Here is a 10,309-nt window from a genome sequence, read left to right as displayed (position 1 = left end):
CTATGCACGTGGTTGCGAGCCGCTTCGTATTTCCCTTCACCTATGTGTGGGCCGACGATCTTCGTGGCTTTCACCTCTTTAAAGTGTGGCGAAAGCCAGTTCCGACTCTCCTCCTCCGTGTGGAGAGACCCGCTGTCTTGCGATCTTCTCCCGCATTGCCGTCGCCGCAGCGTCCAGTAATCCTTCTCCCTCATACAGACTCTTACGTTTGGCAAATCCCGTTGCCGCGTTCTTGCTTGCCGTGGTAGGCCTGCCTCTTGAAATGCTATCTTCCCTCTCCTTGTTTATTTCTCTCCGCGGGACAACGCAGCTCCAGATGCCCCCGGACAGCTGGGATGTCCGTTTCTCATTTGCAGTCTTTCTCCAACCCCCCAGCCCACCGCCCCATGCCGTTTCCTTTTGTAACGCTGGGCTCGTCTGTCAGCTCGGTGGCTGTATCCCTGGCACGCTTTTCCTTACCGATCTTAGCACTGCCTCATATTTGCCTCTGTGTATGCACTGATTTGTAAGCTGCTCGTCTGTACGAATGGTCGTCCAGTAGCGCATGTTTAATTCCCACTGTGGACTCGAACCTCCTTGCACCCTGTCCTCATGGTTCCTGTATTGGCCAAACTTGATTCTCTTGACGCCTTTTTCCAGCATGCCCGCTCGTCCTGTACCGTCTCTAATTCTCGTCTACGCCGACTTTTTCACGACAGAGCCCTCGTCCTGGAATATTTCTTTCCGTTGGACAACAATATTTCCCGCGCGCCCGACTGTATATGTACGAATCCCTTCATTTCGTATGGACGCAAACTTCCCGGCCCAAAATCGTATGTTTCGTCTTAAAATTTCGTCTGGAAACTTTCCCAGACGAGCCAACGTATGTAGATATTCATTTCAAATTTGGATAAAATTTCCAGGAGCTAACGTAACTGTACGATAATTTATTTCGTCTACAGAAGCATTACTGAAAGAATTTCAAGCAAGCTTCTATTGATCCATATGTCTAAGGAGATACCTGTCTGATCGTACCTACAACTGAAGATTCGGTCTGTATGATAGTAATACGTATACATGATCCTTATGTGTGATTGTTTTATTTTCTCAAAAATACAATCACTCCTTGGCATTGATTTTAAGAAAAGTGGAAGCTTCAAATATTACAAAGTTTAATGCTATATTTGAACTCGGTAGTCCCTGGTTCATTTTCCTGAAATTTCAGTATAGCACAAGAGAATAGAATTCTTCAAATGTTAGAGTAACATAACTTTGAAAATATGTTTGAAAATCATCAAAATTATAATTGCAATGGAAAGCAATGCAAATATCAATATCTTAAAATTCCACCGCCTGTCTTAAGATGTTATGATGCATAAAATGCTCCATTTTTGTGCATTAGTGTTCTCTTACCACATTGGCTCCTTTTTATCCATTATCAATTTTGGACATATAATTTGGATATAACTTCTGATATTGCAATTTTTTTCCTTTATCTGTTACGTTAACCTCAATAAAAAATTTCAAAGGCATTTTTCAATAAAATATTCAACCTGAGAATTTGAATTTCTTGAGACCATTATTAATCCAATGCTTTTCGTTATCTTCCTTGATTTTCCCAAAAGCACAATTTTTAAATTTTGTCCTTCTAAATACCAATTACTAGGGAATTAACCTGATGCATAGGCAACCTTAAGTTTTTGACTTTTAGGACTCTCAGTTGTCAATTCGATGGTATCAATTGCATCTTCAGTTGGTATGCTTCAAGCAGCCGATATTGGAATCATATCCAATAACAACTTCATATTGGAGTGGGGGGCTTTGAGCTCGCTCTACTTTTACAATCTAATTTATTTTGGGTTTCTCATTGCGATACTAATTTACTCGATGAACTTACAACCAATTTATCTGCACTTAACTGGACTCATGATGCCCTTAATTTATCTAAGAATAAAGCAATTGGTACTCATTCCATGTTGTTAGAAGGTGGAATAATTCGTGTGTTAAATCTTTAAAGGAAATAACTTCATGGGAGCAATATATATTGAATAAGTCATAGAATGGTAACTGAAATCTAAATAGAGATACAACCTTAAAGGGATTAGCTTTTCCAGGTCTCTATCATAATTGGCCCAATCGCACTTAGATATTTGGAATTGGGGAAGAAAAACTTGACAGGAACAATATTTCCTTACTTGGTTTATAAATAATGCTTTCTTATGTTCCCTAGATCTAAGATACTAATAAGTTCCTAAGATGGTTTATATTTGAGTCTCTATGGAATATGAAAATTATGCTTTTCTAACGATACAGTATTATTGACATCTTTCAAAAGTAACTTTAGATGGAAATTTTATCGAACAAAGTTCTTTAGAAAGTTTTTAAAGTCGTGACAAAGAAATGGAATAGATTAATAAAACGACGATAAGTCAGTCTATAATGAGGTTCACCATAAGATTCGGGCACTAATGAAACTTAAGAAAATTATTATGACAATTCAATTAATTTTTTCAACATCATGATTTGAAGGAAGAGACCCTTCATTATTTGGGAAACTTGTGCTCGTCTCAGTACTAACTTGTTACAAAACTATATTGACCGGGGGTGAATTCCTCCAGAATATAGGAAATTTAGGTAAAGTCGGTCATTAAGATCTTTCAAGGATTACTTTCTGCGGTAAAATTCCCATAGATTTGCTTCTATTTAATCTTATCATATTTAATACATCTCCTACAAACAAAGGTTGGTTGAATAGTTACCACAGAGGATGGTCAAGTTATGTTCTTTTACAACGACTGAATTTCATTTATATGGAAATTGATGCACTACATCTTTTTTTATTGCAACATGTCAGTTCTGGCAACAAAAATACAACCCAAATACCTCCTAGTTTTGGGTGAAAACTCAATAAGTAGAATTCACATATTGTAATTACGGCAACCTTATTTGGTGGTGATTTGGGGTCAATTGGATCCATTCTATTGACTCGATGTTTTTTTCTGTAAAAGTAGCATGAATAATAGAAACAATGTTCTGCGGCTTGGCTTGATTGAGTGTCGTCAGCGTAAAACAAACCATTTGTTATTTGAATTTTTTTTTTGGTTACAGTTACAAATAATTGTAAAATAATATCATATGTCAGATTTATTAATATTTGGTAAATGACTCAAATTTTTGCATTAAGTAGACATGTATTGGTATTCAGAGAGCAACAACTATTCGGATGTTAATCCAACACTATCATATTAGAAGGTGTGCGCATATGAGACCTTTATAGTGAGATCGTGAGCTTATGCAGTGAGTATATATAATCCTTCCTTCTTTCTCATTCATTATCTAATATCGCGTATGGGAATTAAAAAGGAGTAGCTTACTTTCAGCCTTAAAATTCTACATTATTAATTGTTTAATTTATTTTTCTTTCATATATTCAAATATATTATAAATTCCTATATATTTTAATTACTTTTAATCAAAATATTTTAGCACAAATAGAATCTGAAAATGCATAATCTCCAAAGTCAATTTTCCATATTTAATTAAAAATGCGTCTAATTATGCAATGTAAGAATTTAGAAATATAAACTTTGGTATATTAAATAACTTTAATATGTTTTTTAATAATACTCATCTGAATAGATTTTTAATTTAGTTTAATAGTATAAGATTATTTTTTAATTTATGAAATTATTTTTTTAAATTTAATATTTTAAATTAATGATAATCTTATATTTAAAGTTTTCTGGATAATTGATAATTATAATTAATTTTTTACAAGGAAATTTAAAAGATTTGAAAGTTTATATAATATTATTTAAGATTGCTTATATTTAAAAGATTTTATTTTTTTAAAATTTATTAACAACTCTTGTTTTTTAAATACTATTGATAACTTAAGCTACGCCAACAAAGTCAATGTTTTTTAATTAACTAATTATCAAGATTAATTTTATATTAAGTTATTAAATTTTATAAATTGAAATTTTTATATATTATAATTTAAGTCTTATAGTTAACTTTTTCAAACAGGAAGAAACTGTTTGCAATTAGCATTTAACTTTACTATTAAAATATAAGAATATAGTAGATTAGTATAGTTCAAATAGTCACTATTTTAATTTAAATATTAAGTTTGAAAGAGCGATTATAGGCATGATATATGATATTATAAATGTAATTTGTAAGAATTTTTATATAAATGGGGCGTTGCATCCATTTGAATAGAATCGCTTAGTGTTGCAGTTGCTTATAAAGTGAGGCCCTTGTCTGTTAGGGTAATAGCTTGTTCTTGACTTTGTAGCAAATGCGGATAGTCAATAGAGTGGCAGTTACAGGTGAAGAATTGAAAGATCAACTATGACGATTTTTTTTACCGGTGCCAAGCTAGAATCTGTATAATCACCAAGTGATAGTTATTGGACGTGAAGACATTAGTCCGCCATAGACAATAGAGTCATAGAAATGCCTTTTGGAGATGTGAAATGAGAAGTGTTGAAACACGTTTACTATGTGAATTAGGTTTGTAGACCCTAAAGGTTATATGTACAAGCGTAACCATAGCTAGCGGGGGCGGTGATTGGTAAATTTAAAAATAAAGTACTTCTAATCTCGTTGGATTTTAGAAAACTTTTTAATTATTATACGTTAAATTACTACATTTAAAACTAACTTTTCATACCAGAGTTAAACAAACTTGCACATTAATTAATATGGAGAAAAAATGAAACAACATCTCCAATGATAAGTGGTCTGGTTAAATTTGACTCTAGACATCACTCTCTCAGTGCACGCTCCGTAGTATTGCAGCTAATGACCACAAAAGTCGATCTCTCTTTGCCCCCACAGCAAGGAGGACGAACCTGTCATAAAATCCCTTTCACCTCCTCGTGCGGACGGAGGAGCCGGGTCCTTTGACACCAGAGAGAATTTACTTCTTCCTAATATTCGTCAAGGACGCCATTGAATCTCGATGGTAAAGGGGTGCAAGTTCGGGGCACGGTGTGAATATCCTTACAATACAATTGAGAAATCCTCTCTAAATCTTCTCTTCAAAATCCACCCTTTAATCTGCTCTCTTTTCAAGTTTCAGTCTCTACGCAGTGGATAGTCTCGTACGAACATGAGTTAGTCCGTACAGAATGTGATACAACTGGTTTAGAATTTGTGATAGTGAACCTAAATTCCTAGCTAGGGCTATGAAATATATGTCCAGTAGAACCGAAATACATCATCTTGGGAGAATGAAAGTTATATAGGTCGTGTTTCAAACCTGTGACTTTGCCAGAACTGTCATAGTCGGTTGTTCATCTCGGTGATTCAGTTGTCCTAGATGATTATCAGAGAGTAAATCGTCCTGGCACAAATACACTCATGTTGGAACGAATTTCACCTAGAATTATCATTACGGACGAATATTACTTTAATCCTGGAGAAGATCAGACTTTAGAAAAATTTTGATTCATTACCTCATTTCGTCGTTGCTCTTACGAGGAATAAATATCTGAATGTTCTGTAAAGAACTATGTTTCGATACATCCGCCCGTACGATAAGTTAAAATTTTTGTAAGATCTATATAGATGTAGTGTGTGTGTGATGTGGTGGTAGTGTTTATGTCAACATTAATTACAACACCAAATCTCTCTAACATCAATAGAAAAAATATAAAAAGACTGTTATTTACAAAAGTGATGCAACATGCTGAATTTGTTTGAAGTTTGTGATGTTTGGAGTTAGATTTCCGTTAAGAAATGTTAAGTAATCACAAAGAGAACAACAAAATCTTGATCCAAAAGTTTAGGGAGATAACTACAAACATCAAATAATAATATTGGAATCAACAAAACTACTACAAGTTTTGCAAGAAATGTAAAACAATGACAAATCACATTCTTAAAAATAAGGAAAATGTCGGTCAGGCGATCAGAAGTCGGAAAGGTAGTTGTTAGGTATAAGAGGTTTAGAAGTAGATGTTTGTTAGATGGTGATGGAGATATATAAGATTGTAGCTTAGGAGACATTATAGGTTAAAGACTATTTTTCTAAGGTGACAAGGTACAGAAGGACATAGGTCGGGTTACTCAGATATGTTGAGAATTTTTTATGTGAACTTGATCATTTAATAAAAAATTTTTTATATCTATTTTTTTTAATGTAACTTATTTGTATATTTATAAATTTTTTTCTAGATTTTTATTTTTTTAATAATTATTGTCTTGTGATTGTTCTATATTAATAATATGAAATTTTAGTTGTTCAAGCTTTTAATTGTCTGGTAGAGAGGTTTCATTGTATTTGTCCCTATTTGCTTTAAAGAGGATAAAAGCTACAAATATAATTATATACTCATTTACTTCTGTTTATTTTATGCTACATTAGTATCTTTTTGTTGATCCAGAATATGTAGTGCATTTAGTTCCCCCTTTGAATTGTGTGAGCTATAAATATTATAATTTATAGATGTTGTGGTACAGTAAACCATTAGATACTACTTCATGATGTATGTTTTTCGTAAATTGGCAAGATACAGCATACATGAATACAATCTCTTTTGAAAGATACCTGCATAATTTGTCGGTTATTTTGGTAATTATTGCAGGACTTATTAAGAGTTTAAAATGTGCTCGTACTCTCAATGTAAGTCCCATGAATAATTAATATTGAATAGGGATACCCTCAATGATATCAACAATCTAGTACACTATCTCAGTGATTGAAATATAGCTTGATTTTATGCTTTGAGAAGCAAGAACATCATTAAAGCATGTCATCTAAGCATAAATAACTCAATGGACAATCATATAGAAATATTTACCAACTCCTTGGACGAAATTCAATGCTAATTACTAGACAATATAATCGGTTGTTGATTCGATAGGAAGAAATAGTCGTAATGGGATCTCATTCCAATCTTTGGACTAAACAAACTCAAAAATAACTATACAAATAAATCTTAAGAACGGTAAGTAAAGAGGTGTGGTATTCATATAAGGAAATAATAAAATAAAGTAGTACGGAACTACAGGGGCCAATTTTATATTGATAAATAATTTTTATTTTAATGGGTTTTACCTCACATATACATATTCCACTAACGATATTTAAATAAACTATAAATAAGAGAAATGTCTCATCCATTATTTTAAAGTTTTAAAAAATGGAGATGAAGAAAAAAAATTATTCAATAGTTGATTTTCATAATTTTACCTACCCATTTCATATTGAAAATTATATAAGTCGATAATATCCATCTTTTCATTTAAGCACTGAATCTATAATTTTAGTCCAACTGATGTTATTATTAGAATTAGTTTACTTAGCTTTTCAGCGAAAATAAATAGAAAAAATTATTTCTACTAGATCCTAAAAATATTTCTACTCTAAATAAAGTAGGTAGAATTAATGGGAATAATTTATACTAATTGTTTTATAGTAATAAATTGTTAAAAATGAATTTGCATATATATGGAAGCTCATCCTTCTAATGCATGACATGATAACTCAATGAGTTTTTTATAAAGTTTTTAAAAAGTTGGATTTTGAACTGACCCTTTTGCCTTCCTCTTAGATGAAGGAGGATTGAGAATATAACATTATGATGAATAATTGAATTTCTATATATGAGCTATTTACTTTTTTTTCCAAATATTGCGCTGATTAGTTCTTGTTACTACTCCTATTAAGGAAGGTGCTATTGCGGTTCGGAAAATTGTGTTGCCATCAAATGGAGCGGAAATTTTATTTCATGGGAGTTTGGTGTGTGATAGTTCCTTTTAGCTGAATTGATTTTGTTGTGGTTGGGATATTTAGTACTACTAGTTTAAATGCAATTAACTGTCAAGAAAATTATGGCATGATAATTTTGGTTGATGGAGTAATGGAGATAGATTTAATGGAGCAAATATTGACATTAAGGAATCTTCATAAAATCAATTAGTATCATATTGATGCTTCTTGCAAAGAGTAATCCCATTGTAAAGGTTAGAATAACTCAATTTGACTTTTTCTTTGTTTCAACATATTTCCTATAAGACTAGGAAATCTAATGTATTATTCGATGATTGGCACAATAGCTATTAAATCTTTATTTTTTCTATTTTTTTCGGAGATATTTTAAAAATCATATGTATTAGACTATGAGTCGCTTATTAATGACAGTTGAGATAAATTTTGAGCAGTGAATATTATAGAAGGAGCTTGATATTGGCTCAACTTAACTTGTCAGTTTGTTGAGCTAGCACAATCACTATCAGTTGATTCATCATGATTTATATTGGCCTAATCAAATATTTCTTGTTCATATTCAAAAGAAAAAAACCAAGCTTCAAATTGAGTCATGTTCGAGTTTTCCACAAATATTTTCTTAGTTTGAGTTGTAACACTCTTAGCCTAGAGAATTCCTAGTATGGAAGGATCAACCCTAACATTGTGGGCACAATATGAGTTACATTATGGCCCATGAACTAGGAGAAGGCATCAAACACAACATGTACTACATTATTACAACCAATTGAGGGTTCCTTTACTGATGAGAATATTGAGGATCGTGGCACAACCCACTCCACTAATGGTGCATGGAAGCACTACACACTGCTCTCTTACACAAACATGAATAGATACATCCAATCATTATTACCTTGACCATAACTCCCTAGCCCATATTCATATCTGAATTAGCTTAGGCCATTCAAAATAGGAGGTTCTTTATGATTTTGGTGTCAATGAAAGTGGTGCACGTGCCAGTGACACCTAGACAATTTTTGCATTCCACAATGATGACTCGCATGACATTGAGGAATGCCAAGATATCTGAATCTTGGTGGAGAACTTAATAGAGGAAGAAAATGTGAAGAGATTCATCCATTAAGAATCAGGTAGGTAATTAATAAAGGATAAATTAAAGATTAGGAAAATGAGCTTATTCTCTATTGCAACCCATATCATAGGTTACTGCTTTTTATTCTCATTATGAGATGGAGCTAGGAAATCTCATTGGGTAAATCTTAAGAGATAATTCTATGTGTGATTAACTCAATGATTACTTTTCGAATGTCAATAGCTTAGGTCACTCATATTACATTCACCAAGGAAGATAAACTAGTTAGTGGTAACCCCTTTAGAAATGCTTAAGTGGACTATACTCTTGTTGCTAACTACAAGATCTATCGTGTCCTTATCAATATATGGAGTTTCATCAATATAATTTTTAAATCTATTTTTGATAAGATGAAATTGCTTACTTCTCAAATCACCCCATTGCAAGCCACTCTGTGAATTCTCAGGAGAGAGGAGAAAGACCAAGGGGATGATCATATAATAATAGAATTATTTTAAGCATTTATGTCCTCATTGCACTACTTTAAATTTATGAAAAAGGGCAGTTCATAATTTCTAACAGTCCACATAAGCATACTTCATGGGACTTGACTCGATTATCGCTCATGAGAGCTAGATAAACTAAGCTAAACTAAAGAAAATGAGAAAATATGGACATATCAATGCAATTTACGATTAGTAATGGCCAAATATATTATAGAGACCAAACCAACATCATTATGGTAATCTTGGATGATGGAGCTCTTCTTAAGGAAACTTTGAAAGCAAAGTATAAATTTCAAAAATTGTGCTGCGATAGCTCTTTTTTTGTAGTGGAACAATTTTCATATTTCTATTTAATTTATCTTTTTGTTCATTTGTATATTAAATGTTTTCCTCAATTCCCTTGTCCTTTTCACCAAACACTCTTCGAAGGAGCAAGTGAATCAAGGAACTCGATATATGTTCATTCATGCCTATGTAGGTAACCCGCTAGGATCAAATAACTTCATCCCCGATGAGCTTGATCAAGAAGAGTGCTTACCTAAAATGAACCTCAACTAAAGAGGTTTTCGATCATTTGAAAATTGTTAGACATTGGTAGGCATTTTCCTTGTTGAAACTTGCAATATAAAAGATCCTATTTAATTCATTTGTTAAAGAAATAATTTGAATAGGAACAACTATTTTAAGCATCAAATTTAATTGAGTCAAGCCCGAAAGAAGGCTCAATTAAATCGTATTCAAATTATTTAATAACAAAAAATAAATATAATCAAATTATAGTTTATTAAATTTTGATCTTAATTGATTATTATAACTATAAAATTCTGGCAATAAAATTTTAAATATAATTAAAGTTATAAATCAAATTAAATAAAAATTATTTTTTTGTTTGTAAAAATTTTGGGGTAAAGCCCGATTTTATAAAGCTAGATAGAGACTACAACTGAAATGACCAAATTAGAAAATAATTTAGAAAACAAAATTTTAAACTAGTTATAATCCCCATTTAAC

Source organism: Dendrobium catenatum, unplaced genomic scaffold, assembly GCF_001605985.2.
Source record: "Dendrobium catenatum unplaced genomic scaffold, ASM160598v2 fragScaff_scaffold_1387, whole genome shotgun sequence".
NCBI classification, from domain to species: domain Eukaryota; kingdom Viridiplantae; phylum Streptophyta; class Magnoliopsida; order Asparagales; family Orchidaceae; genus Dendrobium; species Dendrobium catenatum.
Note: the sequence above shows the minus strand (reverse complement) of the source record.